The sequence below is a fragment of the Ursus americanus genome, chromosome 28 (genome assembly GCF_024610735.1).
Source record: "Ursus americanus isolate L20-20 chromosome 28, mUrsAme1.1.p, whole genome shotgun sequence".
Taxonomy (NCBI): domain Eukaryota; kingdom Metazoa; phylum Chordata; class Mammalia; order Carnivora; family Ursidae; genus Ursus; species Ursus americanus.
The window spans coordinates 16,964,321-16,980,551 of record NC_142154.1 but is presented as its reverse complement, the minus strand read 5'-3'; positions in this window follow the sequence as shown (position 1 = coordinate 16,980,551).

The following is a 16,231-nucleotide window of genomic DNA, read 5'->3' as shown; positions in this document are numbered from 1 at the left end:
ACAAAGATCAGATGGAATCTCAAAGCTATGCCACGGGTTGGACTCTCTTCCTAACGCAAAGTTAAGTTTTAAATTATTCTTGTAAATATTAATTAGTGATCTGGACCAATAGTTCCAGGAAGAAGGTGGCATTCCCAGGGCCTATCCAAGTGTTTCACGAATGCCTGGTGCCAGGTCCTCTCCCAGGGTGGACACGGAGGCCACCTTCCCTGCTGCCTTGGGTGACACATCTGAAGATGACCTCAGATGGAGGGGGCACAGGGTGGAATGCTCTCGAAGATAGGAGGGTGAGGGAAGGAGGCAGGATACTGCCCACTGTAAGTCACAGCCCTCGCACAAAACACATCCGAGCACAAAGGAGCAAACGTGCCCGAGGGTGCTTGATTTGTGTCTAGCTGAACAAAAGGCACTGGCTCTCGTGCTGGCCTCGAGAGAATAAACAAAGAGCTTGGAGATGGGGTAGGAGTGAGGCCTCACTAAATTCCACTTTGTACTGTTTGAGTAAAAAAAAAGGACATGCAAGCATTTCCTATTCCAAAAGGAACTTATTAATTACTTTAAATATTTAAATGGGCCTCACCCATGCACACAGCCGGACTCCAAACAAGATGTCCTTAGAACGTTTAAATCTGGTCCACCCCCTTGGGTCGCCAGCACGACCCTCCCCCCGCCCCCCAACACCACACCCCACAGTAATGGCAGCTTCGGCTGTTCATGGGGAGGGGGGTTCTGCAAAGAGACAGTGGCTCAAAAGATTCATCCCTGGACTGTTTCTTTCCTCAAGTCCTCACATCCAACCTTTTCCCTTGTGGTCATTCAAAGGCGGCCACACACTGATTACTTTCAGAAGCCATAGAAATATGCTCCGAAAGTTCTAATGGGAATGAAAACAGCAGAAGACAGGCACCGTGTTTAACAACAGCAACAAAAATCCAAGGTAGCTTTTTGCAAATCCTAAAGGGAGACCAAGATAAGCATAGCGTTTGTATCTTAATAGTAGTGTCGTGGCAAGACAGAACATCCCCTTCCCCTAACCGAAGAGGGGCACGTGGGCTTGGGGAGGGGGAGGAGCAGAGTGAGTGGGGCTTCTGGGGTTTGGGGGTGGGGCTGAGGAGCTTGGGGCAGAGACTCCAGGGAGCATGGGGTCTGCCGTGCGGATGCCGGATAAAATATAGGATGCTGGCTAAGATTGAATTTCACATAAACAATGCTTTTTAAGTGTAAGTATGTCTTAAATATTGCGTGGTGTTTCTGTAGGCGAGGAAGCCTCCCCATAGGCTTGAGGTGGTACTAGACCAAGGTGAACTCCCCCACCAGCTACCGTGAGATTCCAGCCCCTGCTCCACAGGAGACGGGGGTCTCCGTGTCATTAGGAACCATCATCCCAATGTTCGGGTTATATGCAATAAAAACCTGAGACCAGAGGGCTAGGATGAATTCCCCGGTGTCTTTGTAATTGCCACGCAATCAGAGGCAGGTCTGGGTTTCCACTGAGATGGGGGGCTCCTGCTGTGCACCTCAGGAAGAGGCTGAAGGCAGGGAGAGGCTGCCGTGTCTGCCTGCGCCTGAGCTGCGGTTCTCAGGCTCCTTGCTGCTTAGACGAAGAATCTTAGGCATCACTGGATGACGTGTGCCCTGCCCTGCCCTGCCCTGCCCGGTGGATCACGAGCGTTAGGCTCCTCTTCATTCTTGCCCCTTTGGAACTGTCCCCGCTGGAAATGTTCAGACCTCCGCGGGAAGGGAAGTGGGCATCAGTGCCCCCGCCTTGTCAACACCACCGTGACTCTGTGCATCCACAGCACAAAGCCACCCACTCAGGAGGCTGAAGCTCCAAGCCAAAATGCCACCTGCCTGGGACAGAGGTCTCTACCCCTTGCGGACTTGCTTCCAAATTGGGTCTCTAGAAAGGAGAGAAATGGAGGACCAACCAAGCCTGGGAGTTGGCACGAGGATGAACCCATTTCATCCATGAGAAGATTGAAGTGTGGGGGAGGTTAAGTACCCTGCCTGAGATCACCCAGCTCTTCAGCGAAAGAGCCAAGCGTTGCACCCAGGCAGCTTGGCCCCAGACCCTGGGTGCGGAGAAGCCCCTCTGCTCTTCCCGCTTGCTGGGAGATCCCAGGGGTCACCGTGCGCTGCTGCAGTCCAGCTGCCTGCTCGGGTTCCCCAGCTGCGAGGTGGCTATGATGATGCAATTCTCTGCAGCAGTGTCACGGAGGAGCCCTTCCATCCCCGAGCCCAGCCACCCCAAGTGGTGGCATTCAAGGACAAAGCTGTGCACCCTTCTGCCTTCTCGGGTCTGGAAGGAGCCTCCTGAGGTCATAGTGGTATGGCAGGAAAGACAGGGAAATTCAGGGCGAGACCAGATGCACTGCTGAGTCTATGGAGAGTGATGAAAAAGCAGGCTTCAAGCATGCTTACAGAAAGGGAAAAAAAAAAAAAAAGGAAATGTATTTCCATAATGCACTCCTGTGCAGTGGGGACAATTTCAACCTCTCTTGTATAGAGGAGAACATTGTGGTTGAAACGCTTGCCCAAGCTCACACAGCAGATGACAGGGCTGGGATGGAGCCCAGACAGCTCGCTGCTCTAACCAGGAGCCAACAGCCACCACAGCGCCTGGGAGCTGCTTAGAAATGCAGAGCCCCAGGCCCCTCTTCAGCTCCTGATCAGATTCTGCTTCGGCCTCTAACACGGTCCCACGTGATGTCTGCACCTTGCAGTCTGAGAAGTGCGCCCAGGAGGGCTGGCAGCTGTTCTGTCTGAGTTTATCAGACCATACCGCTGATGTCTACAAGTGTGGCCGGCAGGAAATTTTTTTGTTTACTGCCGTGTGTCCGGCACCTAGAACAATGCCAGGCCACAGAGTAGGTGCTCAATAAATGTGTACTGAGTGAATGAATCAATGAATGAGTGACCGAATTTGGGTGTGTCTGACTTAGGCTCCAGGCTCAGAACTACCTTGCAGACCTTTCCCTGGGTCACCATGGGGTTTCCGCTGGGGCTGAGACCCCTCCTCCCCAGCCATCTTGTCAGAAAGTGGGGAGGGGGTAAGCCTCCGGTGTGGGGATTACTCCTTATTTGGGATTATCCGCTTCCCTCATTAATGGAGGTCATCCACAGGGGTAACACTGACCCAGCACTGGATCAGATCATAAAGACTGAAATCTCCCGAAAAGTGCTGTCTCCCAGCCTCATTTCTCGCTTCTACCATTTGTTCATGGAACCTTCCCCACCTGGGACACGGCGGGGGGGGGGGGGGTGTTCTTCTGCCACTCCCATATCTCCGCCGATTTCCTATATACCTGGGAGTTATTTCAGCAACATTCCTCCCATGTCTGCAAAGGGTTTTAGTTTTGTCCGGTGAAAAGCCTTCAAAGCCCTCTCTCTGAGCTTTGAGTTTGGTGTGGACGATCTGAAACATTTAATGGGAATTGTTATGTTTTTTTTCAAGGAGGAATTATTCTCAGCAAAGTCTGGGACCGGCCCGAAGGAGACAGCCAGACATCTCCAGGTAGAACGAGCTTCCTGCTGTTCTTGGGGAAATCAAAGAGAAGCCGGCAGCTCCCGCCCCCCAACATGCCTGGCCTGACCCCAGTCTTTTATGCACAGCTGCCACAGGGAGGAGAGAAAGCACAAAACCAGAACAAACCCCCAAAGTAAAGGCTTAAAATGAAACCATTTTACAAGGACAATACTCTGTTCTTTAAACTCTACCCAAGAACAAATGGAAGTCTTTTTTCAGTGGAAAGACTGGATTTGGGCTTTCATCCTCAGAGGCCTTTATTTTGGGTACCTCCCCCCCTTACCTCCTTTCATTATGTCAGAACTTCTTAGAGGCCAGGGTGGGGGCGGGGAGGACAGGAGCTTCCAACCCGCCCCAGATGGGGACCTACAGCCCGGACCTGAGGATGCTTGGTCTTGGGCCAGCTCGGGTTTGGGGGATCGTGAAGGGTCTGTTTTTATCTGGGTGGTCCCAAATAAGATGCGTCCAGGGAAATCAATAATGGTGCAGGTACCCCTCCCCATCCCCAAATCGGGGAGCTGCCCGGCCACCTCCTCTGCAACGTGCATTCACAGAGAGGGTCATCACTCAGTGGGTGCAACTGGGTGGAAGTCTGGGTGTTAAAATAAATCATTGTCACGCAGCCCACTTCGCAGCGCGACTCTGGCTCTCTGCATCGTGTGCGTAGCAGATGCAGCGGGAAGGCGACAGCGACGGCTGCGTTAGCCACACGGTCATTCCAGGCAGCCCGGAGGCCCAGGATGACTCAGGAAAGTCTCCCGACTGCAGGGCTAGATGGTGCTTGTCACACCGGCTGGGGAAAAGCACTTACGTTCAGCTAAAGGTGCTCCGAGAGGCAAGCCCAGGTTTGGAGTCCGGTAGACCCCCCTTATCCACGAGGGATCCATTCCAAGACCCCTACTGGCTGCCTGAAACCACGGATTTCCAATACATCTGTATCTATGATAAAGTTGAATTTATAACCTAGATGAAGTGGGGGATGAACAACAGTAACTAACGATAAAATAGAGCAATTGTAACAATGCACTGTAGTACAAGGTACGTGACTGTGGTTTCCCTCTCAGAGTCTCTTTCTGTACTGTACGCCCCCTTCTTGAGATGATAAAATGCCTACATGATGAGGGGCGCCTGGGTGGCTCAGTCGGTGAAGCGTCTGCCTTCGCCTCAGGTCATGATCTCAGGGTCCCGGGATCGAGCCCCACGTCGGGCTCTCTGCTCAGCAGGGAGATGGCTTCTCCCTCTCCCTCTGCCCCTCCCCCCTGCTCTCTCTCTCTCTCTCTCTCAAATAAATAAATAAAATCTTTAATAAATAAATAAATTTTAAAAAATGCCTCTGTGATGAGACGAAGTGAGCAAGTTACATAGCATTAGGCTACTATTGACCTGATAATGATGTCAGAAGAAGGATCATCTGCTTCCAGAACATGGTTGACCACAGGTAACCGAAACTGTGGAAAGTGAATCCACAGAGAAGGGGTGGGGGGGACCACTGTACAAGGTTGCTGTTCCCTTGGGAATGAGCCTTGACAACTGGGGATGGTGAGGCAGGCTCCTGGCCTCAGTGACCCACTGCTGAAGCCGCTCCTTACCTCCCGACTCCACACATCGGGGTACTGCCCACGTGGGAAGTCATTCCAAACGAAGGAGGCAGGAAAGCCCAGCCCACGGTGAGAGCCCAGGCATCAGGCTCCAGGCTGGCTGCTTTCCTGCCTATCCCAGCATGCAGCAAATGCCAGGTGCTTCCTCAAGGCCGGAGGGGGCCGTGGGCTGGGGGAAGTGGGAACCAGTGGTTGGACTGGGTCCATGGGGAGGATCCTGGGAACCAGGGACCAGAAGGGCTGATGGAGAGAGGCCCCAGGGAGCCCTGTGGGGTCTCTGGTGCTGAGGGCCTTGTCTGCCTTGTGTCTTGGGGTTTTGTAAATCTGGTCCTCTCTCCCTCCCTGGTCTTCCCGAGCTGTGGCTGAGGGCTTTCGAGGCAGGGATGGAGCTGATCTCTTCATCCAGCTCTGCTCCTCTCCCATGGGCCATGGTCTCACCTTGCTGCCCAATGCCCAGGCCCCACTCCAGATGGGTCCAAATCAGTGCCCTGGCATAAGTCTGGGCGCACGAGGTGGGCAACATGGAAATCCACTGGCTGGTGCTCTCCTAAGCAGGCTGTCAGCCATCTCGGGAAGACGGCAGAGAAAGCAGGGGTCCCGAGGGGTCAGGGAGGGAGAGCCAAGCCAGGGGCAGCAGGGAGGGCCGGAGTGCCTTGGGCAAGACTTGGCCCAGGACACACAGGTCTTCCAGACTTACTGCCCCGAGGGACTGGCTCTGCCTCCATCACTCGGCACCATCCTTCACTCTCCCACCGGAGGCAAGCAGGGGAGGCTCGGGAGGCTGACTGCCCTTGGCCTCAGCTCCTACTGCTCCAGCCTAGTGCCAGGGATAAGATGCCAAGGAGGGACTGATATGTATCCACATTGTAAGGAGAAGGGGGGTGACTGGGACAACACTGGGGAGCAGAAGACAGTCCCCAAAGGGGACTGGGCTGGCCCAAGTGTCAGTGTCCCCGTTTGACAACCTCCATGAAGGTGGCCCTGGTGGGAGAGCATTAGGTCACAGAGGTCAGGTCACTGAGAGATCTTCTGGTGCTTTCTATTTTGCAGCCAAGGACTGGGGGACCCAGAGGAGTTACATATCTCCCCAAGGTCACCCTCAAATTAGTCTCAGAGGCTCATCCTACAGTAGCTCAACACGACAGAGGGCCAGCTGGGCCACCCATGTACACGGCAGAAGGGGGTTGCCGAGTGTGGGGATGGGCCGAAGGGGGTCCTCCTCATGGGAGGGGCAGTCGTCCTGGGAGCTCAGTGCAGGCAGCGGCCTGTGGCTGGGGGCACAGGAAAGGCTGCTGGAAGCAGTGGGCCTTGCCTGGAAACAGGAAGGATGAACCAGATTGTATCGACTTGGGATGGCAGAGAGGTCCCGGGTTGGGGGCAGACCCGCTGGGATGGGCAGCAGCCTGAGCTATAGACGATTAACCCCCACTGACCCCAACTGGTCCCATTTTCCTTGGATGTACAGATCACGGGTAAAATCAAATCCGCTTTTGTTTCCTGTTTGGGTCCCCTGTGGGACTCTAAGCCCCAGGAGGGCCCCATCTGGGTGGCCCAGGGTGGGGGGTACCTTGGTGCCTGCACCCAGCATGGTGCCCAACCCCCTCCCCATGACTGACTGGCAGTAGATGGAGCAAAGCTGGGTTGAGGGAGCAAGAAGAGGCTGGAGGGGACTCCAAGCTCTGTGTGTCCTTGGGGGAGTTAACTATCCCGATAGCATCCTCCTCTTCTTTTAGGCAAAGAAAACGAGCAGGCTTTAGTCATCTGCACGGGGAAAGAAACCTGGGGTTCCCTTCTCTGTGGCTGTGAAGTGGAGGGAGGAGATGAGACCTTACTTCTTACCAAGTCACTGTGGGCATGCCACTTAGCTTCCAATCTGTAAAAGGAGGCAGTCCACGGGATTAACACATTTCCTTCTCTCTCTTCTCTTACAAGTAGTGGGAACTAATTTCTCAGGTGAAGCCTCATTCAGAGTTCCAATATATAAAATAGACAAGAGCAGAGCTTCCTCATTGAAGCTGGGGTGTGCCGCATGGGAGATGGGGCGAGGGGCAGGGAGGCCCCCAAGTTGGCCTCCTTGCTCTGGTGGTTGCCTCCACACCCCTCCACCCCAGGGTGCTGGGGCCCCCGTTTGAATATCTCTCTGAAGGCTTAGAACTCTCTGGAACCAATCCAGAGGCGGCAAACAGCTGCCAGCCAGAAGCCTGACCCTCCAGCCATCAAAAGCCTGGTGCAGGTCTCTGCAGGTACCCGGGTAGGGTTCCTTGGGTGTCATCCACTGAGGGTGGGGCAGCCAGGGGTCCAGCCAAGCACAGACAAAGGCCTCAGCAGGCTGGGGCCAACATGCAGACCTGGGGGGAGGGCTGGGTGCAGGCCGGAGGGGGCCCCCCGGGGCTGCTGGGTTCACACGTTCTCCTGCATCTCTGTCACCCGGCTCCTCCCCTGCCATCTCCCTGGGTCCTCAACCCCGACAGACGCTGGCGCAGAGGTGGTTGCCTTCTTAATGCGTCCTCCCCCTGCCCGTCCTCGCGGCTGGCACAGCCTGCAATTAGGGCTGCTGCCCTTCCCCGGCTCTCGGCTCTCCAGCGCGCCCGCCTCGGCTCCCCACTCTCTCTGGCTAATTGCTGGGTTTGCCTTTCACCGTTTCCGCATGTGGTAACACTAAGGCTCATCCCTCCCAGCTCCGGGCGCTGTTTTAGTAGCTGCAGAGAAAAGAAAAGAAATCAGGATGGTTTCAGCAAAGCATTTCCCTGAGCCTGGGAGAAGAGGGCATTTGCAGGCAGACCACCAGGGCTTCTCAAATGGACCCATGCACTCACGGGACCCAGGGATTTTGCTAAAACACAGACTCTGGCCCCACGGGTCCAGGGCGGAGCTGGAGGTTCTGAGTGGCTGACCCCCTGCTCAGACGCAGGTGAGGAAGAGCACCATGGAAGTCAGAAGCCAGACTCGCTGGGCAGCTTGGAGAAGGTCCCGTCCCCCACCCATGGGAGCGGGGGGGTCTGGGCCCGGGGCCTCCCAAGTGGCAATGAGGATGGGGAAGGGGGTGCACTTGACTCCGGCCCAGGACAAGTGCTGCCTGGGGGCCTCCTGGAAATGTGGGGACCCCAAGGTCCTCCTTCCCTAACCTGCTGAGGGAGTGTCACTTCTTCTGAGGAAGGGATCGTTTTGAATCCTTCCAGAGATATCCATGGAGCACTTGCTCGCCATGCCAGGTGGAGTTTGGGTTCTGAGGACTTAGAGTAAACAAAACAGACAGAGCGCTCCCTCAGGGAACTTCCGTGCTACTGGGAGTGGGGACGGGAACCGAGGCTAAACAAGATAAATAAGTCAAATACAGCGTGTGTTTTTGAGCGCTGAGCACCGTGGAGAAAAATAAAGCAGCAGAGAGACATTGGGAATCCAGGCAGATCGGAGTGAGGGGTGCTATTTTAAATAAGGTGGCCATGAAGCTCCCCAAGGATCCCAGGTGGACTTTTAGAGGCTAGATTTCTTATAGGAGTCAAAGGTAGAAGCTCTTGAGAAAAAACGAATAAGAAATAATTTCTGAATGTGTGACCAAACCATGAATCCCCCTGGGACAGATCTCATTCTTCCCATGCTTGGTCACCAGGGTCTGCATGGTGGCTGCTGTGGGGAGTGGGGGGGTGAGGGCGGTGGTCAGGCTGTCCCAGGGCTGGCTGATTGTCCATCAGGATGCTGGCAGGTGGCAGGGATGGGAGCCAAGCTCCGGGCTGGGAGCTTTGGGTCTGCGGTGTCATTTAATGATCCCCACGGCTTGTCCCTTTGGCAATGGGGTGCCTTCTTGGTCCTCCACCTCGCTCTAGAGGAAGTCAGATGGAGGCCATCACGGGCTCTTGGCCCTTCCAGCCAGGGCGAGTGACTGCACACAAGTCATCTGCCCCTGCAGCTCTGTGGGGTCCCTGCCATGGGAGAAGTTACCAGAAACCCCCAGAGCCCCAGCAGGTTCTGCTCAGATGGGGAGAGGCAGACTGAGTCACCATCGTTCTGATTTTCCCAGTTTTCCATTTTAACTGGCATCCCAGGGGTTAAATCGGTTCTTCACCTGGCCATGGGGCCTCTTGATCCTCCCATGCTGTTCCACAAGGGGGCCTTCCATTCCTCACCAGGGCCTACCCTGCATGTGGCCTCTTGGGGCCTCTGTTTCCATCGGTGCAGGTCTAACCCAGGACGGAGGTGGGGGTGGAGCGAGAGGAACCAAGCCAGGAAGCGGCAGAAATAGCTTTCAGGGGGTGGGAGGGCGGGGTGCTCGCTGAAGGCCGAACACCCACGCTGGGCGCTGCTCTCCATGCTGTGGGGCTGAGTGGATTTCTCAGAGGGAGGGCCGCTTTCCCCAGGAGTCAAGACCCGCGGGCAGTGAGGTCCTTGCCCCGCCATGCCAGCCTCTGGCTCCTCTCACTGATCACTTAACCCCTGGGAGGGGACAACAGTGTCCTGCTGGCAGTGGGCCCTGAGAAGGGGACGTGACCAGAGTGTCACTGTACCAGCACACCTGGGTCCCTGGCCGGCGTCTAGGCTCCGTCTGTCCCTGCCCCATCACCGGGCACAAACCAGATCCAGGCACGAGTGTGGCCGAAGTGACACCTGTCTTTGGCACCCCTTCCTGTCTCAATGGCCTTTTCATGTCCTGGGCTCACCTGTGGGGGCCACCCCTGGCTCTCATGGGGCTCGCTATGATTCAAGGCTGTGCCATGTGCTGGGGGCCCATCTTGGGCAGCTGGGAGGAGGAGCACCCAGCTGATGGGACGGCAGCCATCTGCTCTGAGGGACTCAGGACGAGGAGAAGCCGTGAGCTCTCAGCAGGGGCCCAGAGTGGATGCTGAACAGGCAGAGACAAAGCCCAGGAGTGGGACTGATGGGCAGCCGCCTGGGGGATGGAGGGGGGGTGTGGCGTGGTTCCCGCTGCTTCAGTGGGTGCCCTGCCTCCCTGTTCCCTGCCTGCCGCAGTCTTCCAGTGGCAGCTTCTGCCCACTCCCGGGTGAGGTCCCAGACCCCGCAGGGTGGCCGGCCGGCCAGGTCCCCATGTGGCTGTGGACACCGCTAGCCACAGCCTGCTTGTGCTCTTCCCGACCTTAGAGTGAGATGGGGGAGGTGATAAAAAAGGCAAACGGGGACCGGGCATGCATGCTGGGAAAGCAGTGCCCCCAGGAAAGGGGGTGCGTCTGGGCAGCACGTGTCTGAGCCGTCAGTCTGAGACATCCTGGAGGTGAGCACTGTGTTAGCGCTCTCTCTCATCCAACGCCATCAGCTGGGTGACCTCCATTATATTACTCAACCTCCCTGTGCCTGGATATCCTCATCTGGCAAAACAAGAGGGGGTAAGAGTCGCGCCTATGTGGGGAGGCTGGGTGAGAAGATAAGACACTCCTGCAATGCAGCCACTGAAAAAGAGCCCTGTAGGCTTTCAGGAGATGTCATCACCAGGTGACAGCGATGTGGGAACCCCTGAGACCCGAGGTGAGGTGACTTACCCAAGGTCACACAGCCAGCAAGGAGCTCGTCACACTGCCAAGAGCCCAGAGGAAATAGATGGGGACCACAGAGCATTGGTTTCTAGCCTCCCTCCAAGGCAGAGGGAGCTGAAGTTGACCTCACTGCACGGAAATCGATAAGCAGGAGGCTGTTAAAAACCACCTCCCCATCGAGCTGGCCAGGGTCGGGAGCTCAGGGATGCTCATTTTGTGGGCTGCCCGGCCCGAGGGCACTTAGGGTTGGTCCACACAGGGTGTGCAGAGCATGCACGTGGGGTTCCCAGGGACGAGGAGATGGGGCTACACCCGCAAGGTTATGCATGCACACCTCAGCTCCCTGCTTAACACGGAGCATTCCGGGGAGAGAGAGTTCACCCTGCCGGCTTCACATCCAGAGGAGACCAGCAGCTCTCAGCAAAAAATAAGGCAAGTGTGAAAACAGCTTTTTATGCCAATTGGGGCCCACACTTCCAGGAGAGGCCTTCCCTGGAGGTCACCCGTTTGCTGCCATTGCTCAGCCAGGCTTGAAATCACAGCCCTCTCAGCAAGCACTGTTCTGGATGGGGCCGGACCCCGAGTGAGCGGCTGGGGGCCTTCTGAGTCAGGGGTGGTGGTGGAGGTGTTGAAGCAATCCAGGCATTGGCCAGGACAACTAGATCAGACCCACCAAGAACCCGAGAACCAGCACGTTCTGGCCATGACTGGAAGGAGAGTCGGGTGATTTTTTTGGGATGACTGAGAGTATTTGGACCTCAAACCTGCTGGGATCGGCTAAGTTACGCTGTGGTAATGAGCGACCCCCAAATCTTGGTGGCTAATAGCAACGAAGCGTGCTTTCTTGCTCACAGCACGTGCCTGTGGTAGTTGGCAGGGGGATTATTGACCACTGTTGTCTCTCCAGGCCCAGGTTGGTGGGACAGCCACCATCTGGAACTTTGCCAGCTTCTGTTCGGAGGGAGGCCTCTGGAAGGTCTCACACCAGCATTCAGACGCACAAGGTCACTTTGATCATTGGCCAATACCCGTCCCATGGTCCTGCCCAGACACTGGGGGGCCAGGAAGGCAGCCCACTGGGTGTCCAGTCACTGGGTGGTTGACAGCACTAGTGACACCACCAGCCTGCTGCAGACTCCACTCAACCGGGAAAACCCCCTCCTCACCTGCTCAGCCCCTCCTGCTGCCACAAAGCCACACAACAGCCCACATCAGGATCTGATTAGGGAGCTTAGAGCCAAGTTTGCTCCAAGCCCCCTGGCTGGGCCACCACTGCGAGCTTCCTGTTTCAGACATTCACTTTTGAGCTTCTGAAAATGTTCTCAGACCTCCAGGGATTAATGCACTTTGTTTCCTGTTCTTACGAAAAAGTTATATATGTATATATGTGTGCATTTGTCTATACAATGTGTACATATGTTTTTATATATGTATGTATATATGCATATGTACACACATTCAGCAAAGGTCTCCAAAGACCTCAAACTTCGTATGTACATAAAAATTTCCTGGCAGGGGCACCTGGGTGGCTCAAAGGTCTGCCTCCGGCTCAGGTCTTGATCCCAGGTCCTGGGATCGAGTCCTGCATCAGGCTCCCTGCTCCATGGGGAGCCTGCTTCTTCCTCTCCTTCTGCTGCTCCCCATGCTTGTGCACTCTCTCTCTCTCAAATAAATAAATAGAATCTTTAAAAAAATTCACAGCAGCTTTCCTTTGGGTCTGGCTTGCAGCTCTTGAGAAAACCTGGAATCCAAGTACCTTCACTACTGTGGCTCATGAAACCCAGGGGTCAGTCAGTGGACAGTGGAGGTCCCCTGGAAACCATCTTGTTCCAGGGTAAGCCTTATCAGGCAGACGACCAGAAGACAAACATGGGGCCAGGAGGTCAAAGATGTCTAGTATCACCAGCTAGAATAGGGAGGCGCCCACTCCCACTCTATCTGGGGGGAGTTGGGACCCTGCAAAGCGACATTTGATGCATTGTTCTGCAACATCCCATCACACACATGTCCCCCTGGGATTGCTGCTCCCTGCCTTAGTTTGACCCAGAGCCACCCTGTCCCAGACCACACATCATTACTACCTGGAACTGTGAGTGCTCTGGTCACTTAGTCAACTTATTTTCCTGACATTCACAATCCAAAAAAGCCCAAAGACTAACACTCAAGAGGGACAGGTGAAGCAGCCAACAGGACAATCTCCCCACCTGTCTCCAATACAAGGGGACATTTTCAGTTGATTTTCTGCCTAGTAGCACCTTTACACATTCACATCCAACCCTCCATGCATCCATGTATCCATCCATCCAAATATCCATCCATCCAACCATCCATCCATCCATCCATCCATCCATCCATCCATCCATCCATCCACATAGCCATCCATCCATCCATCCATCCATCCATCCATCCATCCATCCATGTAGCCATTCATCCATCCATCCATCCATCCATCCATCCATCCATCCATCCATCCACATAGCCATCCATCCATCAATCCATCCATCCATCCATCCATCCATGTAGCCATTCATCCATCCATCCATCCATCCATCCATCCATCCATCCATCCATCCACATAGCCATCCATCCATCTATCCATCCATTCAACCATCCATCCATCCATCCATCCATCCATCCATCCATCCATCTATCCATCCATTCAACCATCCATCCATCCATCCATCCATCCATCCATCCATCCATCCATGCAGGCATGCATCTATACATCCATGCATCCAACCATCCATGCATCCAACCATCCATGCATCTGTCTATTCCAGAAACATTTTCCTTTTCTTCTTCCAGCTTACTGAGCATCTACTATATGTCAGGTGCTACATGTATCAACTCAAGATGCAGTGATGACCGAGCTGAAAGTTGGCTTGAAAAGAGAACAAATGATTGCTCTCTGATCCTTCCAGGGAGCAGATTTTGATCAGAAGAAGGGGCCCAAGTGGTAAGTGGAGGCACGGAGGGGAGTGGCACAGAACAGTGAGCTGACGCTGGAGAGGGTCTTCACTTTACTCACAGTCCATGGAGCAAAACTGACCATCAGCCAACACCACAGCCAGAGAGGAGTCTGCGAGGCCTCAGAACAGCCTCCCAGGGCAGGTGTGGGGCTGCCCACATCACTTAGTGCAGAGTGGGGGCTGGCCAGACCTACCGACCAAGGACGTGGGGCAAGGAGCTGCCACTCTAGAGGGTGACATTGGTCTCCAATGGAGTGGGAAGAGAAAGGAGTTTGAAGCCTGTGGGGAACTTTGCTGAGCCAGGTGGTTATGGTGACCACGAGTAAGATGTGCCAAGCTTGTTACCAAATTATCTGCTTGCTTCTACATTTTACAGTGTGATTTCCAGGCCCTTGTCACCTTCCCTGTGGCCAAAGTGATCCTTCTATCTAGCAACCCTTTCCCTCTGCCACACTCCAGCCTACTCCAGCCCAGACGCATACAGGAGGCCATTTCCCGGATCAAAATCTACTGTGGTGTCACTACCCCTCACTCCAGCCTGACCGGAGCCCACCCTGACCAGCCACAGGGTGCGGCCCGCTGGCCCATCTGCACACTGTGTGCGTGGAGCTGTCCTGCCCCTGTCGTCCCTTTAGAGTAGCTCGGCTGGCCGCTGTACTCCGGGCTGCACCTGTTTCTCCCCTCCAGGCCCTGTGACAGGGACCCTTCCCAACGAGGTCCTCTGGAAGGCTCATGGTTATGATTACATTTGCATGGTTATTGGCCAGCTTCAGTGGCTCAAGAGATCTCTCACCGGGGACACCTTGTCACCAAACTCACCAATAAACTCCTTGAAAAATGAAAGGCCACTTGGCATCATTGGAAAGACAATGGCTCAAAACAACTCGATTCTGACTGTACAATCATGTGACCTCATGCAAGCTTCCCTTTCCTTACCTGGAAAATGGGAGATTTCATAGAGTGTAGCCGGAGGGGGCCACAAGGATCAAAAGAATGTGTGTCAAGCTGGAAACGTCTTTCAGATGCTGGTGCTGTGACCGAAAGGCCCCTGATGCTTACGTCTGCTCCATTTCCTGGTACACAATAGGTACTTAATCAATGCAGGTGACCGTGAAGCAGGGCTCAGGCCAATGGAGGGTAGGCAGGTCAGATTCTGCTGAGGTGCTAAGGGGCAGCACAACGAAAAAGGCAAGGACAGGACAGGTGACCCCAATCTCGGGGACGTTGGGCTCAGAGACAGTGTCCCTTCTTTGCCTGCTCCCTAGTCGGGGAGCCAGCAGCATCAGGAGGAGTGGCCCGTGCTCCGCACCTGAGAACATTCGGAGGGGCCAGGAGGCCAGTGGGTAAGCAGAGCTCAGGCCCTCACTGGCTACAGAAGTGTCTGGAACCATGTGCCTTAGTGTGAGATAATCGGACAGGCAGCCAGCCTGGGCTGGGCTGGGGCTGGGGCCCTGAGCCCCACTCACCTGGAGCCACAGATGTTGGCCCGGTTCTCGAAGGAATGTGGGGCAGATGACAGGTGAGCACTCATTTGCTGACTGCCAACCCAGGAGCTAACTTCTCGAGCTACTTCTTCCGGGGCGGTGGGGGGGGGGGCTGAGCACCCCCAGTGGACCGCTCCTCCCCTCCTCAGAGTACATGTGGGACACAGATGCCCAGAAGACAGTTTGGTGAGAGCCAAATGATGAGCTGCCCCGCCGGGGTGATGGATGGTGACCCAGTCAGTGGGCTTCAAGACAGAGCAGCAATGAGTCCCGGGGGTCTGGGGTCCCCATGCCCCGGCCAGGAAGATGGCAAAGGGCTTCCCGTGGGCCTGGCCGTGTTAACTCCAGGCCAGGAAACCTCCTTCCCCCTGGCTCCGTGGGGGGCAGGTTGCATTCTCCCTGCCCTAGAGGGGCCTCCAATTCCCCTCTTGGCTAAGGAAGAGCAAGGCCCAGGCTGGGGGCCAGACCCTCGTGCCAATTTGGCACTTGGCCTGAGCTAGAAAATCCAAGCTCCGCGGCAGGCAGGGAGGGTACTGCTAAAGCATGCGGGGCTCAGACGGGGGCAAGGGAGCCACCCGCCGCCCTCCACCCTACTCCCCGCCATCCACCCAAGGCCGCATTGTGGGTGTCCGTGACTCAGAGGAGTTTCTAGTTTCTGTCGGATTCTTGAGGCTCACGCAACCTGATCTTGAAACAATGACAAGCCTTGGAACAATCCTTCCCGGATCCCAGAGAAGTATTTCAGGCCTGGCCAAAAATGCAGCAGAATGGAAAATGATGTCGGGAGGGAAAGGTCAGGTGCTGGGCCTCCCATGGCCGGAAGCAGGTGGCTGCTTAGGCCAGAGGGCCAAGTGACGTGGCCTGCGGGCACAGGTGGGTGGCAATGACTCTGCAGATCCGTCTGGGTCCCGGCTGCTGACACCGAACAGACAGCACGCCTGCCTGTGCTCTCCCCGCCCCCGTGCTGGGACACCTCCACACAGGGCCTCACCACAGGCTGCCGGCAGGTGCAAGAAGAGGGAGTGGAGGGGGGTGGCAGGAGAGCTCTCGGAATCCAGCGCCACACACAGCAGTCAGCACGCGGCCGATGCCTTGCTCACTGAAGGAGCTCCCACGTATGTAAGCCAAGGAGTGCGTTTACTATCACTCCCTCTAGCCCCACTTTACAGAT